This window comes from Zalophus californianus, chromosome 10 (genome assembly GCF_009762305.2).
Source record: "Zalophus californianus isolate mZalCal1 chromosome 10, mZalCal1.pri.v2, whole genome shotgun sequence".
NCBI classification, from domain to species: Eukaryota; Metazoa; Chordata; class Mammalia; order Carnivora; family Otariidae; genus Zalophus; species Zalophus californianus.
In genome coordinates this window covers 101,581,520-101,599,980 of record NC_045604.1, presented here as the reverse complement: position 1 = coordinate 101,599,980, position 18,461 = coordinate 101,581,520, and the positions used below count along the sequence as shown (strand labels likewise).

The window sequence follows — 18,461 nt, the reverse complement described above, 5'->3', positions numbered from 1 at the left end:
TGATACTACTGTTTGCCCTCAAATCAGGGTCCTAGGAGGAAGAGCTGGTGAGGAAGAAGGGGACACAGGAGGGGCCAGAGTGGGTTGTTAGGCTTCTCTGATGAGGCCGTCTCAAGGCCATGTGCGTCTGGCCCTCCTCTTAAAAAGCCCAAGTGAGATGACCAAATCAGGAAGGATGGTGTCCCCTTATTTTAAGCTGTGGCTCATGAACTTACAAAAGCATCATTTAAAGAGGTTTCTGGGGCACCTGGGTGGCTCAGTCAGTTAAGCATCTGCCTTTGGCTCAGGTCATGATCCCGGAGTCCTGGGATCGAGGCCCACATGGGGTTCCGTGCTCAGTGTGGAGTCTGCTTCTCCCTCTGCCCTTCACCCCACTCATGCTCTCTCTCACTCTCACTCTCTCTCTCTCTCAAATAAATAAATAAAATCTTTAAAAAATAGATATTTTCAACTACAATTCCAAGGGGTTGGTTATTTCCAACAAAGAAGGCTTTTAGACTTTCCAGAAATACCAGCACCTCACTAGCTAGATGAGCAGCACACAGCACTCCCCGTGCCTCCAGGCTGCCCCAGCATTGTGTTTGGTAAGGCAGCCTGGTTTCCATGCTTTCATCAGGAGGAATCACAGCATTGTTACTCTGCTGTTGTCATAAAGGGGTTATACCCAATGTCGCTGAACTCAAGACAGGGTGTTAGTTTTCCCATCAAAATCTTCAGGAGTTAGATGGCTCCCTTCACCTCTCCCTGCTAGTTCTGTTCTGGGGGAAATGAAGATGCAAGCTGTCTGAAGGTAAGTGTGGGCTATAGACCCTTAGGGGATAAAAGAATGCAAAAATACCACTGGATCAGCTTTTCCTTAATCCTAACAGAAGGGACGTAGGGAAGGTCTGCATTTCTACGCCTTGGATTAGCGTTCATTTGGTGTGGTTTTCTGTCATTGGAAAGTGAGTTTCCAGTCCAAGGAAGCAGGCAGTGCCAACCTAAAAGTCTCAGGAAAAGTTTAGGAAGAGGGTATTTGAGCATAACAGGAACGAACATAAGGAACAATTTTATGCACACCTTGGATTACTAGGAGAAAGGTTACTTTATTCACTGAATCACTTTTATTGCACAGCAACCACAAACATTCCTTTGACAGCCCACTTGCTGTGTGCTAGGTAGTTTTCGGGTACAGAGATGCTAAGAGGTAGAGGGCACAGGCTTAGCCCCGGAGAAATTCACAGGAAGATAAATAACAGTCTGAGCATGTATATGCTCTCTGAGAAATGGCAACAGTATGGGTCAATAATATTATTACAAGGTTCACCTAGTTATCTCTTAATAATATGACAGGCATGCCCCTTCCTCAGGATATGTTATTACTGGAGGAGTACAGAGAAGGTAAGAACTTAATTGCTTAGAGTAATTGTGATGTTTGCACATAAATGCATAACGGTATTATTGATCCTGGATGCAAACTCTCAGCAGAAGCAGAAGTAAAATCTGATGGGAGTTTGCACCTGGCAGCCCGGTTTCTCTGTTCATCAGAGAGGTACGGAGAGAACCCAGAAGTGCCTACAGGGATGTGGCAGTGAGCTAAGGTGCTTACCAGATGGAATTAACAGCACTAGAAGATCAAGAAAGTTTGAGCAACAGCACCGAATAGGAAGGAAATTGCTCCTTTTATCTCCGGCCATCAAGTGCCTCACAAATCAATATTAGAAGCTGCATTTTATAAATTACACCATCATGGGAGATTGTGAACTGTCATGAAGGAAAAAGAAAAAAAAGTTCTTTTTTTTTTTCTTTCAAGAAATCTATTCATTGGGAAATTCAGGAGCTAGTATTTAGCCCCCAAATCATTGTTTATATTAAAGCAGTGAATACTCTGTTTATTTACTACGATTATAAAGCACTATGTCAGATTTCTTAAAAGTTTTGATTAAAGTGGGTTTTTTTTTTTTAAGTTTTGATTAAAGTATTTTTAAAACACTGAAAATAACAACAATATCTCCCGGAAAATAATGAGTTTCTTCCTGTTAGCTGTCGAATTATTTACTCCCATAACTGAATAATAACAGCACATCAAAGCCAGCAGTAGTAATTAAATGATTTGTGAACATAGGTTAACAAATTAGTGCATCATGATGCGTAATTGTCTAATTAGGGTAAAAATGCTAGTCTTACCTAAAAGACTGACAAGAGAATAAAACAAGAAGGAACAGGTAAAAAGCATCATGCAAAAGATTAAAATATATGTAACAATGTCATTTTTCTGCTTACTGAGGGAGAGGGACTGAGAATATCTTCCAGATCTTACGTGTCCAAGTTATACACACCAGTTCAACTACAGTCAGTCAAGAGAAGAACAAACAACCAGATAAATATGGGTTCGCTATGGGTTTTGTGGGGGGAGGGGATGAGGAGCTGTCCAAATGACCTCAAGTAACTGAATTATTTCTAGTTTTCATAGGACAACCCCCAGCTTCCAGGCCCTGTGAAGGCACCTGAGAGAAAGTTCCTTTGAACCCTCCTTTAGTTCATGTCAGAACGACGTAGATTTAAAGAGAAAAATAACCTCAGAGGAAATAAAGAGTACTTACCTCTCTTATAATTAAGCATTTTCTATTTACCATCCTTTTATTTAAGACATATGTCCTAGGCACCTACTATATGCCAACCAGAGCATTATGTTATTTGAGAGATGTGTAGATGCCTAAAACACAGTTCTTCTTTCAAAGAGTTTGCTTTCTACTTGAGAAATAAGGTACACAGCCTGTGAGGCTATAAACCTTAGGTGGTAGAGACAAAGTGCTGTCGGATTTCAGGAGAGGCGCTGATAACTTCCATCCGGGGAGATCAAGCGCTTGATCCTGACCCATGGCAGGTGATGGTAAAGCTTTGCAGACAGAGAAAATGGCCTGCACAAAGCCACATGTAACTTGGTGTTTTTTCTACCACCAGTTGGGAAGTATAATTCTAATTAGATCTCGGAAAAGAAGCCAATTCTGTGCTTATTTCCATTGGCAATGGAAGGTCGAGCAGTTGAAAAAATTTGCCCTCACAACAGCCGGTAAGTTAGTAACCCAGCAGGGGCTTGGAGGTTCCAGGATTCTTTTAATCCTCGGTGATCATTTAAATAACCAAGCCTTCTAAATATATACAAATCTTGTATTTGAATGGATTTGGACAAATAAAGAGGCCTGTGAAATGCACACAACACCCTTTTGAGTCTTTAAGCAATGCTGCGATATCGCTGGACAATTCTGGTCCCAGTTAGAGCTCTTAGGAGCAGGGTGAGGACTCACTCCTTCCCAGGTTCCCTCTCCACTAACACAGCCTCCCTGCAGCTTTGGGAAACAGCCTCAAGTTGCTGGCTCAACACAAAGTAAGGAGGTGTTGAAGAAAGTTTCCTGCTTTCCCCATTCCTGGTGAGGACCGCCCACCGCTGTTGGGCCTTGTGTATTCGCGCGTAAGTGTCAATGTTGTAACAAAGATCAAACTCCTGCTATTAATCCAAGTCAGGGCAAAGAGGAAGAAACTATCAGCAAACAGAAGTGATTTCTTTTTAGGCTTCTGCCCGAAGGCTAAAATTTGTTTAATTAAATGAGACCTTCTGCCCTATTAATGACACAGGAACTAGGGACCCCACCTTGAGTGACTTACTCGCCAGTAATACATTGTCTCGAAGCTTAAACGTGATTTTGTCATTCATACCTGGCATTCTGGCCACTGTTGTTCATCTCTCCAGCCCAATATCATTAGCCAATTTTCTTTTTTATTCCATTTTCTTTCCTTTTCTTTCTTCTTTTCTTTTCCTTTTCTTTGTCTCTTATCTTTTTTTAAGTAATCGCTACACCCAATGTGGGGTTCAAACTCACAACACCAAGACCAAGAGTCACATGCTCCACCAACTGAGCTAGCCAGGCGCCCCCAGCCAGTTCTCTTTTTAATGTTTACATACAAAAATATATGGGCACACCTTTGGAAGAATGTATTTTCTGACATGAGTTACCTGAGGAAATAAACATGTAGAGAACTTGGGGGTGATTCAGATGGTGACAAATGTTTGTAAAATAAGATTTTTTCATTGAAAAGGAAGACTGGAGGAGGAACCAGGCATGAGGTAATGCTGTCCTTTTGGGGGCAACGAACACCTAGGGCAGATGGGGCCGTTCACGGACATCCCCTGGCTGCTGCTAGGACCGCCTTTATAACTGGCCGACACACTCCAATCTGCCTGGGAGGGTCTCACAAGCTGTGCCCCAGAAATGCAATGCTCACTGGAGAAAGGGGAGCCTGATCCGCTGACAGAACGACTGTCATTTCTACAGGTGGGTGTGGTGGTTACAGGCCCTCCTCTGTCACCACCCTGCTCTGGACATCTTCTGAAAGTCACTCAATTTCTCTGGTCTTCAATTCTCATCTAAGAGGAGAATATTGAACAAAGTGAACTTTAAGAAGAGAGACCGCATAATTAAGGGTAAAAATTGGGATATTTTTGCCAGGACATATGTTAAACTAGACAACTTTGTGTGGCAAAGCAAGGTGTATGAGCACCCCATCTCAAAAGTCCCCTTGTACACTGCAGCCTGGGATTCCCAAGGCCCCTCTCCTATAGGTGACCCCAAAACTTTCAATGACACCCTCAAATTTAAAGGGAAAAGAGGCACAATAATGTAACAAAAAATAGCTAGTTTGGAAAAATGTGTATATATATATATATATATATATATAAGTTTTTTTTAGAGAGAGAGTGGGGGGAGGTGCAGAGGGAAACAGAATTTTTTTTTAAAAGATTTTATTTATTTATTTGAGAGAGAGAGAGCACAAGCAGGGGGAGGGGCAGAGGGAGAAGCAGATTCTCTTCTGATCAGGGAGCCCGACTCGGGGCTCGATCCCATGCTCCTGGGATCATGACCTGAGCTGAAGGCAGATGCTTAGCCGACTGAGCCACCCAGGCACCCCCAGAGAGAGAGAGAATCTTAAGCAGGCTCTACACCCAGTGTGGAACCCACCCCAGGGCTCGATATCACGACCCTGAGATCATGACCTGAACCCAAAACAAGAGTCAGACACTTAACCGACTGGGCCACCCAGGTGCCCACCAAAGTAAAGTTTCTGTAATAAGCAAAAGTATACCAAAATACTGGCCAAGAACAAAGCAAGACTAATTATCCAAAATTACAGTGAATTAGGCATTTTAAGCTCAATTTTCAATGGTTTCTATTAAATTTCTAGTCTATAACAAAAATATTACTATTAATTCTGATATAACTTCTTAAAACTTCAATCTAAGACTTTGCCTACACTGAGAATCCAGAACACACAACACTTTCCATAACAGGAGCTCAGACTAATGTGTGCTTTTGGCACCTCTAATTTCCAGAGATCTAATGTGGTGGATGGAGTAATTGGTTTGTGGTTGGTTTAGGAGTTAGCTTTTGGGAATTTGCAGTGCCACCACCCACTGAACATTTCAAAGTGGGAAGTGTAATGATTTATCTTCTGTACGAACTGGTTTTCTGACAATATTATTGTTAGAATAAAAGACTTCCTTTGAAAGGAAAGTCTAGGGACATCCGAAAATCACAGTATAAGGAAGAACATTCTAAGAACCAGAAGTTTCCAGCAGTGAAATAGACCTATCTACCGGTAAGGAGTGAGCTCCCCATCACCAAAGCATTTCAGTGGGTACTGAGTGGCCATCCCTTAGGGTCACAATGGAGACAATTTTTCATTAGATAAGAGGCCAGATGAGGTGAACTCTCAGTTACTAGCCAGTTCTCAGCCAGTTGTGTGATCTTAGAGCTCACAGGATTCTGACTCTGCATAAGTAGCTAAAATATCAACTAACACTGTCCCATGGAACACCACACTTGACACCATAACATCTTCCGACAGAAAGCCACCGCCCTAAGTGTCCTGTGTGTGCTCATACTAAATTGCTTTCCTGCTGCTTGGCCCAGAATGAAGCTGAGTTTTATTTTGACTAAAGCAATCTTAATGCATCTGGGAGAAACAAAAAGCTCCAATAACACACCTCAGGTCTATGAAAAGAACACATTGCTCCAAAGCCAGGGAAGAGCACACAAGCACACATAATAAAAATTCTACCTCAGTCATTTAATATTTAGTGAAAGGCCAGAGGAAGTAAAATTGGAGCTGGATTCAGTTCAACACCCAGGTCAGTGGTGCAATGTGGGCAAATGATGAGCGTTTCCATTCATTTACATTGGCAGATTTCCAAGGCTGCTCCACATCTGTACGGTTAAGCCTCCGCCAGCGGGCAGCAGGGCAGAAAACATGCTGTGCTCTTCACCATGTCATGGTGCCACTTCTGGGACCAACGGACAGGGCTGCTGACTGGCCCGAGCACTTCCTGCAGCAAACTCTGCCACTCAAGGAAAATCCCACCACTGTTCAGGAACTGCAGAACCGACCTTCATGGTGAAACTGAGCAGGGAGAAGAAGCAACATACAGGAGGGTGAAGGGATGAGCTGGAGATAATTCAGCAGCGTCTGGGGACAGTAGATGGGGTCTGCCAAAGGAATTAAAGAGTACTCTGTTTTCCTTTACAGAGCTGGACACTAGAAATTCACAACGCATGTTGTTTTAAAAATAAGGACTGGGGCTCCTGGGTGGCTCAGTTGGTTAAGCGTCTGCCTTCAGCTTAGGTCATGATCCTGGGGTCCTGGGATCGAGCCCCGTGTTGGGCTCCCTGCTCAGTGGAGAATCTGCTTCTCCTGCTTCCTCTGTTCTCCCCCCTACTTGTGCTCTCTCTCAAATAAATAAGTAAAATCTTAAAAAAAAAAAAAAAAGCAAAGACTGATATGAATGCCAGTTATCTTCCTCTTTGATCATTAAATAAACTATATCTTTTTAAGGGCCTTTGACATATCTAAGAATGGTCTTCCTACAAATGTTAAAAGTGAAGGAAAACAAGCTTTAACTATTCTTTCTTAATCTTATCTCTGAAACTGGCTAAATAAGCCAGTCTGTAATCACTTGAAATGTGGCTTGAAAACTAACGGAATAGAAGACAAGGTAACAAATTAACTCTACAAGAATGAAATGTACTGAACTGATAGATTAATTCAAAGTCAAGTACGTGTATTCTGATTTGTGGTCTTTTGTGGGACGGTTGGCAAGATACAAAGTGGCCATTATCAGAGGACATACTCACCCTGGCTGTATCCTTTATAGATATACAGTGAGGCCATCACCCAAAGCATTTTGTCCCTAGTAAGAGAGAGATAGGATCCAAAAGCTTAAATAAGCAACTGACCATTGATGTGGCCTTGGGTAAATCATCTCACCTTCTAATCTTGGTCTATAAAACCGAGATAATAAAATCTACTTAGCCTGGTTACTATGGTGATTTAATTTTATAATTAATCTAATTATTTGAGAAATTTCTCAAGTGCTTAAAATGTGCCAGGCACAAAGGATTTAAGTAGACATTTCTCCAAAGATATACAAATGTCCAATAAGCATTTGAAAAGATATTCAATATCATTTGCTATCAGAGAAATGCAAATCAAAACCACAGTGAGATACCACTACACATCCACTAGACTGGCTATAATCAGAAAGATGGATAATAAAAAGTATTGGTGAGGCTATAGAGAAATTGGAACCTCATGCAATGTTAGCAGGAATGTAAAATGATGCAGCCACTTTGGAAAACAGTCTGGTAGTTCCCCAAAGGTTAAATATAGAGTTATCATATGACCCAGCAATTCCATTCCCAGGTACATACCCAAGAGAAACAAAAACAAATGCCCACAAAAAAGTGTGTACATGAACGTTCATAGCAGCATTATTCACAATACTCAAAAAGTAGAAAAAACCCAAATGTCCATCACCTGATAAATGGATAAATAAACTATGGTATTTTCTTACAGTGCAATTTAATTTAGCAATAAATGTGAATGAAGTATTAATACATGCTACAATATAGACAAGCCTTGAAAACATTATACTGAGACAAACCAGTCACAAAAGACCATGTGTGTATCCACTTATATAAAATGTGCAAAATAGGCAAGTCAATAGAGACAGAAATTAGACTAGTGGTTGCCTGGGGCTGAAGAGGGGTTGAGGGGAGAGTTTTGGAGGTGAGAGCTAAGAGGTACAGGTTTCTTTTTGGGATGATGAAAATTCTAAATTCTAAAATTTATCATGGTGTTAGTTGTGCAACTTAGTGAGTATATGAAAAGCCACTGAATTACACACTTTATTTTTTTTTATTTTTATTTTTTTAAAGATTTTATTTATTTATTTGAGAGAGAGAGAGAGAATGAGAGATAGAAAGCACAAGAGGGAAGAGGGTCAGAGGGAGAAGCAGACTCCCTGCTGAGCAGGAAGCCCGATGTGGGACTCGATCCCGGGACTCCAGGATCATGACCTGAGCCGAAGGCAGTCGCTTAACCAACTGAGCCACCCAGGCGCCCTGAATTACACACTTTAAATGGGTGAACTATATGGTATGTAAATTATATCTCAAAAAAGCTATACATATTTTTAAAAGATGTGCCAGGCAATTTGTTAGGTGCTAATACATAATGAATATGAAATGCACATGGTATGTGCTTCATAAATACAATGCAAACACATAATGCCTCATTTACATTGAATACAGAGGGAGAAGAACTTTTAAAAGAAATACAAGGGCATGTGAAATATAAAAGCCTAAATTAATCGTGCTAATTAGGAATAAAATAACCATAACTAAGGCATATCAGCCCATAGTATTGTACTGGGATATCATTAAACTATAGTTGAGTGTACAGTAAGGCAAAGCCTTTAGTGGCAATAATCTTTGGTAATACACTACTGAGTCATCATGTTATATAAACAGAAAGCGAAGGTCATTATAAACTACAACTGAGAATCAAAGACAAAGAAATACAATGACAGTTTCTTACAAGAGAAGAGATCGGAAGAGAAAATCATCCCTCTACTTCTTTACCCATCTTGGCTGTCATATTCTGAACGCACACAGTCCCCCTACTTTCCCATCTTCAGCACACAGTCACCCTTAATGCAAGAAAACAGAAGTCTTGCCTTTCTCCATCCTGGCATTTAAAAAACAAAACAAAACATTGCATACTTCCCTAGTCCTTAACTTTTCCCATTCTCCTGTTAGCCCTAGGAGGTTATCATTTTACAGCCTGAAAGCTAATACAACCCTCAGAATTACTGATGAGCAGGGGCTCCACGGAGCAAGTCACCATGTGCATCCTGCTGAAGTAGGGCAGTGTGAACAACCTAGGCAAAGACGCTGACACCTGCCAGAGCTTTTAGTGGTGCTCTTGTCCAGTCTTGACTCTATCTACAGATAGAGTAAGGCATTCTGGAGTAGCCCTTTAACACAAGCAAAGGCCGTTTTACAGTGTTTCAAGTGGGAATCATACATCTAGTATGTGTAGTTCTGGTGGTGTCTCTACACCAGTAAGGACCAAACTCTGGATGAGAAGCTCATGTGGATGCATGAAAAGTTTTCCTAAAAATGATAGAAGAAGAAGAGAGGTCGCTGCGTAGAGGAGACCCACACACAATGGCAACAACACATAGCCTAAGTGAGAGATAAGAAAGGAAGAGAGGATGAAGATAGTGAAGTCTGTTAGGACACTTAAGAGTCGCCAGGAAGATGGCTGGCTCAGTCAGTGGAGTGTGAGATTCTTGATCTCAGGGTTGTGGGTTCAAGCTCCATGTTGGGTGCGGAGATTGCTTAAAAATAAAGTCTTCTAAAAAAAAATTAAAAAAAAAAATCGCCAGAAAGACAAATATTAACTTCAGCCACCAAAGAGAAAAAGACCTCTCTCAGATACGCCCCTTCCATAAAATGAAGTGGTGGGAAGAGAAAGTAAAGTATCTTAAAAATTAATACATGTTAAGGAAAAAATAAGGTGGTTAGCAGAGGACAGAGATGGCACTTCAAAATACTAAAGAGATAACAAGTAGACATAAAAGTACTCGTGTTGATATGACAAGGGGGTTGGATTTGTGTGCCCAGACGCAGGCCGTGACAAGGACTGACCTACAGCAGTAGGAACGGCGAGGGGACACAAGCGAACCAGGTGATCAAAAAGGACAAAAGTGACAGCACAATGAGTCTGGCTAACAGAGAACAGTCCAGGAAGACTATGTAAAATCAAGAGTAAGAAAGAGAACACCCCAAAAGAAGCAGATTTAAGCGAAATTCCAAAGCACTTCCTGAAAGGCTTACATGATTTTGAAGAACTGGAAAACATAAATATTTAGTTGGGAAGAGCAAAAACTTGAAAATAGGATACAAGTTCTAAGCCCCAAAACAAAAACAACAAAGAGTTTTCAATTTACAAATTCGATTGTTTTCCTTCTTTGCATTCACTAATGGCTTTCTTTGTTTGGCTTTGTAACTGGCCAACCCCTTCCCTCAGAAGCAATGTGGTAATTGGAGGTTAAGTTCCAAGAGTGGCCCATAGAAGTCTGTTTAACTATTAAAAACTCTAGCTTTGCAATAATGCTGTGAGAAGCAGCCTGAGTTCTGAGCCCTGGGAGAAATGAACAGCAAAAGGCAAGAGAACAGAGGAGGAGAGAGCAAAAGGAAAGACCCGGAAGACAAGAGGAAAAGCAAGGAAAAGCCAGAGGAGGGTTTCCCCTTGTCTTGAGCAGAGTTTCCAGGCCTCATGTCCCTGCCAGGTATTAGGAAGCTGTTGGACTCACGCTCTGGCTCCAGGTCATCTGTGGTTAATGTCCCTTAACTTTCCTAGGGGGACACGATGGGAGTTGTGAAAAGTGTGGAGGAGGGTGTTTTGTAGCAAGTTTCTTCCAGGACAGATCTCCTAGCCATTCCTTCTTCTGGCAGCCTCCTTCCTCCTTTGCTTCTCTAAAGGATCCGGTGTTTTGATGCGGGCCTTCCTGTGGGTCTTGGTGTACGAGGGTAGGGTAGTTGTTTGTAAATCTGAAACTTACGAGGTGGGAATTGCCTAATAGAACAAAATGGTTTCAGGGCCCCTGGGTGGTTCAGTTGGTTCAGCATGTGCCTTTGGCTCAGGTCACAATCACAGGGTCCTGGGGCTCCCTGCTCAATGGGGAGTCCTTTTCTCCCTCTCCCTCTGGCCCTCCACCCCGCTCATGCTCGCGCTCGCTCTCGAATAAATAAATAAGACCTTTAAAAATAAATAAATAAATAAATAAATAAATAAAACGGTTTCTTCAATTTTAGATAGGGAAGTGATATTATAAAGTATAAATGAAGTATGGATGGAGACTAGTTAAATCTTTTAATATGGAGAAGTACTCACAATGTAATCCAGTCCAACACCCTGCACTGATGGGTGAGCAATTGTGTGATTACTCAGATCTGTAAGGGATGTGATAATTTAGGGATGTAAAGAAATGACAAGATATTTAGAAAAAACATGGAGAGTCATCTTGGAAATTAAGGTATGGATAGAGTCAGGAAATGGAAAAGATATAAAAAGCAAAAATGGTGAGAATTAGTAATGCATTTGCATAAGCAAGAAAACAAGGTTAGTCAAACTATGAAAAAGAATTACTCTCAGAACACAGAAAGAAAATGAAAAGAGACTACAAAACTCCCACTGATCAATTTGAAAGACAATTGTTAAAAACTAAAGTAAAAAGAATAAAAGGCTGAGACAGAAAAAAACCCTCAAAAGGACCAAAAAGTGTTTAGGTTGTAAAGGTATGTATTACATTTGCAGGAGAAGTGCATACATCTATAAGAGGATTAGAAGAGATTTTTTTTTTTTTAAGATTTTATTTATTTATTTGACAGAAAGAGACACAGCGAGAGAGGGAACACAAGCAGGGGGAGCAGGAGAGGGAGAAGCAGGCTTCCTGCTGAGCAGGGAGCCCGATGCGGGGCTCGATCCCAGGACCCTGGGACCATGACCCCAGCCGAAGGCAGACACTTAACCATCTGAGCCGCCCAGGCGCCCCTAGAAGATATTTTTTAAAAAGTGTAATTTTCCAATGAAGAGCCTTCTTATTGGTGACATTTCTCAGGGGAAAATTACATCCAAAGGACAATGAATCATACAGTGAGTTTTAGTTGATTTGTTTTTTTTAATGTACTGTCTCTTTCAGGATCATTATGCTTCTAAATTGCATAGGTAAAGAAAATAGCTACGAATGAAAAGTTCTGCTTAGTAATGTTGCATATTTTTAGCCATCCAGAATGTATTTTTATTCACCTTAAAAAGCTCAGCAATTTTCTGATTTATCATCGACAGCATTGAATTGAATACTTTATCACATGTAATTGCTGGATGCCTGCACCCAGAAGACAGAGTTGAGAATGCAGTCAACAAAACCAGGTTCAAGCCCCAGCCCTGTCACTTAGGAAGAAGGTTAAGCAAAGTAAGTGAACCTCTGTTCCTTCATCTCTTGATAAAATAAAAGTCTTGAACTAAGGGAAATTTATGAACTCTTAAGGCCCTTCTAGGTGTGTTTATTATTCTCGAAAGGATAAATTAATGTTTAACTTACTCTAAGTTATTATTGCAATCTTGTCTTCAGGATGGTTTTATAATGCCTTATTTTCACTAAGATTTATTGACAGCCTAAAATAATCCAAAATTTATATAGTAGGTAAGAAGAAAGAGAATAAATGGATTATGGCTTCACAGGCAAAATATTTCTGCCATTATGAGGAAAAAATAGTTGGGTATCATTTCAAAATTGTAAGCACAGAAATTACATTAAGAACATGCAATTTTATAGTGTTTAACATGCAATTGGTTAGTATGTTAACATATTAATAATAGCAAATTAATATTAATAACAAATTAGTATTAATCATAGTTAACAAGATGTATAAATGTGAAATAATCTTCACAATGACATGATGTGATTTTTGCTGTTTTGTCATTATTTTACAGATAAATGTAAAATAATTTACTCTCAGCCTCAGAGATATTAAGCAACTTATCCATGATCACACAGATTTTAAGTGGTAAAACCCAGAGCCCTTTACTGGCAAAAATGGGACACTGTTGTATATATAATATTTTGTGACTTGCTTTTTTTTAATATTTCACATTCTTGACTATGATTATTTATAAATTCACTTCAATAGTTGCATTTGTAGGAATTACGTGGTATTCCATTGAATGAATTACTGTATTTAAACATTCTCTAGTTTGGGGGCATTTAGTTCATTTCCAGTTGTTAACTCCTTGTGTGTGAATCTCTGCACACATCTCTAAATATTCCTCAGAATACATTTTTAGATATAGAATTGTTGGGTCAAAAGCCATGAGCATTTTTAAGACTTTTTATATTACTACCATGTATTTCATTTTATTCTTTTACATGTACTGTTCACTCCTTTGAAGTGAGCTAAGAGGTTGTTAATTAAACTCTTTGTTGTTTGTTGTTAACAGTTCCTTTTGTGGTTCTTATTCTGCCACTTAAAAGAGAAATTCAAGTAGGTGAAGAGATGTTTCAGTAGTTCCCAGGAGATAAAAGGATAGGAGGAGAAATTTTTGTTTTCCTCATCCTTTGTGGAAAATTACAGAAACTGACAGAAAAAGGACAGGAAAGAAATTGATTCCCTCCGTGGGTGTAGTACTGAGACTGAACAATACAGAAAACAAATGAAACATTAAGCCCAAGTATTTTGAAACCAAACCTTCTTATAACTGGAGAGATCTAGCTGTTTGCCCAATATTTTTTAAAACTGTAGATAGTCAGACTAGAGGTTACCGGGGTCAGGACTTGAGTTAGGATTTGACTGAGAAGATGAATGGCAGGTGGATCCCTCCAGGGGTGCTGGAAATACTGTGTGTCTAGCCCTAGATGGTGGTTACATATGTGTGTATATATACATGTATAAAAGTTCATCTAGTTTAAGATCTGTGTACTTTATATATATACATCATACCTCCAAACAAACTATCTCAGATTCTTGGCATCAGGTAAACCAGACATCTAGGGTCAACTGGATTTTCATTTTACTTCCAGGTATTTTTATATGGTTTTACTATCATTTTAACTTACTACATATTTAGGCAGTAAACATATAAACACAGTAAGTCAAACCCTGGCAAAGCTGGCAGACTTTTTTTTTCTTTTTTCTTTTTTTTTTCTTTTTCTGGATGAATCCCCCCTTTCCAATCCCTCACAGATTATTTAGATAGCCTCCAATATTTTGCTATTGTGACTCCCTCTAAATGTGTGTATGTATCTTTAATTATTAACTGAAGATAAATTTCCGGGAAGCTGTCTTTCAGTAATCTGAAGAGAAGGATATGACATGCCAACCAGGTGCCAACAGTTACCCAGAAGTTAAATGGGGCACCATAAATCTCAAAAGAATAAGACTTTGATCAAACACTGTTTAGACCACTCGGACCACCTCAGAATAAAAGGCTCAGAATATAGCATTATCTCACCTTTAAAAATTATTGGAGTTTGGGGATGCCTGGCTGGCTCAGTTGATAGAGCACTCGACTCTTGACCTCAGGATCATGAGTTCAAGCCCTACATTGGATGTAGAACTTACTTAAAAAAATAAATAAATAAATAAAATAAAAACATAAAAAAATTTTTTTAAATAAAAAATACTGGAGTTTGGAGTCACCCAAAAGAGAATAGTGAGAATCCAAATATTCTGCTTCTCCTAAATGTACCCAGGTCAACTTTCCCTCTCTAGAAACTCAATCTCAGTCTTTAAATTTTAAAGGACAAAACATAAAATTTGGGGACTTTTCCAAAATCTTAGATGATTTAGAAAAAGCGTTTATGTAACTTCTTATAAAAATGCATCTCTCATTATCAGCTAATTTATGATACATAAATCAAAACCCAAGCTCTTTTTTGATTTGGACTATATTGTACAGGCAGTATTTTTATATTGCTGAATAATTACTTGGTTGCAGGTGTGTTTACTTTAACATCAGACAGAACTGCTTTCTTTCTGCCCTTCAAAAACCCATTCCTCTTGTTTTCTAGAACATATATTTTGGTTGGCAGCAGCAACTCAAACCTCAGGCCCCGTTTGCATTTCTCCAATGTCTCAGTACAATAGTGCAAACATTTGCTTGTGAACACAATCTTGTAAGATATCTGTATTTTTGGTTGGAATTCAGTTTATCTGTTACAATTTAGTGATGTTCTAAGCTTTTACTTCCATTTCTTAGACCCTAAAATGACTTCATGTCTTGGCCGAGCTTCAGAGTTTCAACATCCACAGACAGATCCAAACTTTCTTATTCCCCCTTACCATCCTGGGCTGTTACCAGCAGTTTCTGGGGCATGACAAACATCCAAACTGGCAAACTTCAGAAAAAGCAGGCTTTTTTTTTTTTTTAGGAATATTTTGCTTCATTGTGACAAAAGGCCAACCTGTTCCCCTGTCTAAAATACGCAGTAGAGTTATTTTAGCTTCTGAAATTTTCCATTCTAAGTAAGACTTTATATTGAGAAAAAGGAAAAAAAAAACCACATAAAAAAACAGAGTCCTATCAACTCTCCAAAACTTAGTAATTGTGTGGTATTCTGAAGCCTATGACATTTTCTGGACCCTTGCAACCTTTACCTAGCTAAGTGTTTAGAATGCCCAACAGTCAAGCTTATATCTCTCTTCTCCCCACAGTCAGCCTGGCAGGAAAAGATTCTTCTTTGCTGAAACTAACAGCCCCAGAAAAAAAAAAAGACCTACAGATGCCAGCATTTATAGGTTGTATCAGTGACAAAGCCAGCTTGAAGCCACATCACCCTGTGATGAAGCTTTCCATGCACCAACCTTCTCTGGAACCTGGTATTTAAGATTAGCTTATTAATGCCATATTCTTTAATATGAACAGACAGCCAAGGAACCAGACATTTGGAGGAAATTCTCCAAAATGAAAGACAGAGACCAAAATGAACAACACACGTGGGGGTGTGGGGATGGGGCAGGGATAAGGAAAGCAAAATAAAAAGAGTCAGAGAGTAGAAAGAAAACAGCTATGAATAGCCTTAGAGAGAGGAACTGATATATTATATGCACAAAAGAATAGGATGCCTTAAAAAGGGACAGAAACAGTAGGTCTTAGAAATTAGAAGCTGGGAAGCAAATTCAGTGGACAAGTTTGAAGACAGAGTTGAAGAAATCTTTCAGAAATTAAGACAAAAAGACAAAGAGGTGTAAATATGAGAGAAAAGATAAGAAAGTAAGATCAGTTCAGGAGTTTCAACATATGAATAATTGAAGTTCCAGAGAATGAAGAGGAGGAAATTATAATACACCAAAACCAAAACATCCTAGCTTAAAAGGGGCTGAGTTAATAGGCATTGTGCCTAATAATAACAGATGAGAAAACATTCCATGCCAAGATACAGCACCATGAAATTTCAGAAGACAAAGTACGAGAATATTCTAAAAGCTTACAGAAATTAAAACAACAGTGAGGTACTATTATAATGGCCAAAATCCAGAGCACTCATCGACAATACCAAATGCTGATGAGGATTTGGAGCAACAGGAACTCTTATTCATTGTTGATAGGAATGCAATTGATGCAGCCATTTTGGAAGACAGTTTGGTGATTTCTAACAAAAACTAAACATACTCTTAGTATATGATTCAGCATCTGCACTCCTTGGTATTTACCCAAAGGAGTTGAAAACTTACAAAAACCTGCACACAGATGTTTATAGCAGCTTTCTTCATAGTTGCCAATACTTGGAAGCAATCAAGATGTCTCTTAGTAGGTGAATGGATAAACTGTGGTACATCTAAACAAAGGAATATAATTCAGCGGTGAAAAGAAATGAGCTAGCAAGGCATGAAGTGACATGGAGAAATCCTAAATGCATATTCCTAAGTGACAGAGCCAATCTGAAAAGGCTACCTACTATATGATTCCAACTACACAGCACTCTGGAAAAGACAAAACTAAGGAGACAGTAAAAAGATCAGTGGTTGTCAGGGGTTGTGGGGAGGGGAAAAGAGGGATGAATACGTGGAGCATAGAGGATTTTCAGTGCAGTAAAAATACTCTGTACGACACCATAATGATGGATACATGTGATTATACATTTGTCCAGACCCATAGAACATACAACACCAGGAGTGAACTCTATGTAAACTATGGACTTTGGGTGATATGATGTGTCAATGTAAGTTCATCAATTGTAACAATTATACCACTCTGATGGGAGATGCTGATAATGAGGAGGCTATGCATGCATTAGGGCAGGGGGTATATGGGAAATCTCTGTACCTTCCCCTCAATTTTGCTGTAAAACTCAAAAACTGTTCTAAAAAAATATCTTTGCAAAGTTTAGAAAACAAAAACCTTACAGAGAAGAAAAATCAGATCCCATATAATGAATTGAAAATCCCAATGGCATCAGACATTTCCAAAGCAAAATCGGAAGCTTAGAGCAAATGAAGCAATGTCTCAATATCTGGAAGGGAAATGATTCTCAACCCAGAATTTTGTTCCCAGGTAAACTACCAATTAAATTTGAAGATAGGATAAAAGTATTTTTAGCCATTCAAGAATTTTAAATATTTCTACCCATCTTACCCACTGGATGACATAGAATTACCATATGATCCAGCAGTTTCACTTTTAGGTATATACCAAAAGAATTAAAAACAGAGATTCAAACGGAAAACTTGTACATCAATGTTCATAGCAGTATTGTTCACAGTAGCCGAAAGGTGGAAACATCCCAAGTGTCTATCAACAGATAAATGGATAAACACAATGTGGTAAGTACATACAATGGGATGTTTTTCAGTCTTAAAAAGAAATTAAATTCTGATATCCTACAACATGGATGAACCTTGAAAATGTTATGCTCAGTGAAATAAGCCAGACACAGAAGGATAAATATGTATGATTCTTCTTATTTGAGGTTCTTAGAGTAGGCAAAATCATAGAGACAGAAAAGTATAACAGAGGCTACTAGGGGTTAGAGGAGGGGAGGGAATCTCAGGGAGTTGATGGGAAAGTTCTGGAAATGGATAGTGGTGATAGTTGCACAACATAGTGAATGTTCTTTTTTTTTTTTTTAAAGATTTTATTTATTTATTTGACACAGAGAGAGACAGCGAGAGCGGGAACAAAGGCAGGGGGAGTGAGAAAGGGAGAAGCAGGCTCCCCACTGAGCAGCGAGCCCGATGTCGGGCTCGATCCCAGGACCCTGGGATCATGACCTGAGCCGAAGGCAGTCGCTTAACCAACTGAGCCACCCAGGCGCACCATAGTGAATGTTCTTAATGTCACCGAATTACACACTTAAAAAAGGCTAAAATGGTTAATTGTATGTTATGTATATATATATATTAAAGATTTTATTTATTTATTTTAGAGAGAGAGCATGAGCAGAGGGGAGAGGGAGAAGCAGGCTCCCCGCTGAGCAGCTAGCCTGACATGGGGCTCGATCCCAGGACCCCGGGATCATGACCTGAGCCGAAGGCAGATGCTTAACTGACTGAGCCACCCAGGTGCCCGTGTTATGTATATTT

At 39.5% G+C, this 18,461-nt stretch overlaps 1 long non-coding RNA gene across 1 annotated transcript; it reads left to right on the top strand.

Annotated features, from left to right (window-relative positions):
* Positions 1-705: 705 nt before the first annotated feature.
* Positions 706-15,648, top strand: LOC113932915. Its single transcript, XR_003523165.1, has 3 exons — positions 706-790; positions 12,229-12,355; positions 15,594-15,648. It is a non-coding gene; the product is annotated as an uncharacterized LOC113932915 (long non-coding RNA).
* Positions 15,649-18,461: the final 2,813 nt, after the last annotated feature.